Source organism: Galeopterus variegatus, unplaced genomic scaffold (assembly GCF_000696425.1).
Source record: "Galeopterus variegatus unplaced genomic scaffold, G_variegatus-3.0.2 Scaffold4173, whole genome shotgun sequence".
NCBI lineage: Eukaryota > Metazoa > Chordata > Mammalia > Dermoptera > Cynocephalidae > Galeopterus > Galeopterus variegatus.
The window spans coordinates 60,329-63,464 of NW_007730284.1; positions in this window are offsets into that span (position 1 = coordinate 60,329).

Sequence of the window (3,136 nt, forward strand, 5' to 3'; positions counted from 1 at the left end):
AAAAAAAAAAAAAATTCCTACTTCCCTCCAAATGGCACAGAGTGCAGCTTCATGAACTTCTGGATCACTGCCTGCCCAATCCATCCTGTATGTAAGCTACCCATTAATAAACTCTTTGTCAAACTGTATGGAGTTCCCTACTTCATTTTTTGGCCTCTAAGTTCCTTCTCAGCTTGGAGGCTATTTCACCTTGCCTCTGTCCTCAGACAGGAAGGGATCTATACATTAAAAGAGACCGAAGAGATAAATAAATCAAATGCAATGTATTGGCATTGTTTGGTTCCTGAATTGAACAAACTGAAGAAAAAAATTATGAGATAGGTACATTAATACTGACCTTACAGAAATAAAAAGGGAACACTATCAACAATTGAATACCAACAAATTAGGTAAGTTATATAAAATGTACAAATTCCTAAAAAGACATAAACTATTGAAACGAAGTCAAGAAGAAATAGAAAATCTTAATAGACCTATAACAAATAAAAAGATTGACTTCGCAATAAAATAGAAAAAAAATTACCCACAAAGAAAAGCCCAGGCCCAGATGGCATCACTAGTGAATTCCACCAAACATCTAAAAAAAACTAAGTGCCAAACTTCATGAACTCTTTTAAAAACACAGAAGAGGAGGGAGTACTTCCCAACTCATTTTATGCGGCCAATATTACCTTGATACCACAAACAGACAAAGACATCATAAGTTAATTAGAGACCAATATCTCTTATGAATGTAGATGTAAAAGTCTTTAACAAAATACTAGCAAATCAATTTCAAGAATGTGTAAAAAGGATTATACACCATACAAAGCAAATCAAGTGAGATTTGTCCCAGGAATGCAAGATTGGTTTAATACCTGANGAAATGCAAATCAAAATCACAATGAAATACCACTTGACACCAGTAGGATAGATATAACAAAAAAGATAGCAAGTACTGGCGAGGATGTGGAGAAACTGGAACCCTCAAATATTGCTGTTGGGAATGTAAAATGGAAGTTTCACTTTGGAAAATAGTCTAGCCATTCCTGAAAATGTTAAACATAAAATTGCCATGTGATTCCACTTCTAATTACATGTCCAAGTAAAAGGAAAACATATGTCCACACAGAACCTTGTAATAGAATGGTCATAGCAGCAATGTTTGCAAGAACCAAAAAAATGGAAACAATCAATGTCCATCAGCTAATGAATGGATAAACAAAATGTGGTATATATACATAAGGACATTTCGGTCAATGATAGACTGCATGATAGACAGAGGTCACATAAGTTTATAATGGAGCTAAAAGAGTCCTATCACACAAATACTTAACATTGTGTTACAAGTGTCTTAAACTGTGCTACAAGTACCTTACACTTACCTTACATACAGCATGGTAACATGCTGCACAGGTTTGTAGCCTATGGGTAATAGGCTATACCATATAGCCTAGTTGTGTAGTAGGCTATACCATATAGGTTTGTGTAAGTACACTCTATGATGTTTGCACAACAACGAAATCATCTAATGACACACCTCTCAGAACATATCCCTGTTGTTAAGTGATGCATGACTGTACATATAATAGAATTTTGACAATAAAAAGGAATGAAGTACTTACTGTAACATGCTACAACACGGATGAAACTTGAAAAAAAAGCTAAGAGAAAGAAGCTAGTCATATATTGTATGATTCCATTTACACAAATTATTCAGAATAGGTAAATCCATAGAGACAAAAAAGTAGATTAATAGTTGCCTAGGACTGGTGGTTTGTTGGGGAAATGGCGAGTGACTACAAATGGCTCTAGAAGTTAAAAAAAATTGTTTTTAATTTTAGTACCATTTTTTAAAAAAAACACTTAAGTTTTTAGAACAGTTTCAGTTTCACAGCAAAATTTAGAAGGCACAAAGACTTCCCATATGTCCCTTTCCTGCACACATTATAGACTTCCCCATTATCAATCTCCCCCACCAGAGTTGTACATTTGTTAAAACTGATGAATCTACACTGACAAATCATTATCACCCAAAGTCCATAGAAGGTTTTCTTTTCGGGGTAATGAAAATGTTCTAAAATGGATTGTGGTGGTGGCTGCTTAACTCTTTGAATATATTAAAGCTGTTGAATTGTATACCATAAATGGGTGAATTTTACGGTATGTGAATTGTCTCAATAAAACTGGTAGCTAAAAAATTTATGAGACTATTAGGGAAATTTGAAGATTGACAGGGTAGTTGATATTAAGGAATTATTGTTAATATTTACGTGTGTTAATGGTATTGAGGTTACATTTATAAAAAAATTCTTATCTTTTAGAAATCCTAAAGTATTTGTGGATGAAATAATTTAAAAACTACTATTTTGACCCCACTTATCCCTTGAAGTATCTCTTTTCTGTCAGGTACCTACCCTTACAACCAAACTTCTCCCCCAAATTATCCTCCCTCTCTCCAATTCTGTTTTTACCATTCCAGTCAGGTTTTCATCTTCACCTTCAATATATAACCAGTGACCATTACAGCCCATCAGCAATTGACATGGTTGCTCTTCCTTGAACCACCCCAACACCAAACCCCCAACTCCATGTGGATACCTTTCCTTCTTTCCTTTTATTTCTGTGGCTTATACCTTTTTCAAATATCTGTCCATACTTAATATCTAGATGATCTCATACCTTTAAATATTCTCTACATACTGCTGTCTCCCGAACTTACCTTTCTTCTGAATTCCAGACTCCTATATCTAACTGCCTTCTTGACATTTTCATGTGGCAATCTAATAGGCATCTCAAACTTAACAGTTCCAAAACTTAATTTCTTATCTCTTCTCATCTCCAACCTGCTCCTCTTTTCTATTTCAGTAAATGGTAATTCCATTCTTCAAATTGCTCAGGTCAAAAATCTTGGAGTCACCCTGAACTCCCCTCATTCTCTTATACCCTTTATTGATTAGATAATCATCAAACCCTGTGTGTCATCTTGTCTGAATATATCCAGATACCTTATCCCTTCACCACTTGCACTTTTTCCAAGTCACCATTGTCTCTCACTTGAAGTATTGCAAAAGCTTCCTAAATGGTCCCCCTTGTTCCCCAACAATCTATTCTAAAAACAGAAGCCTGGGCCGGCCCGTGGCTCACTCGGGAGAGT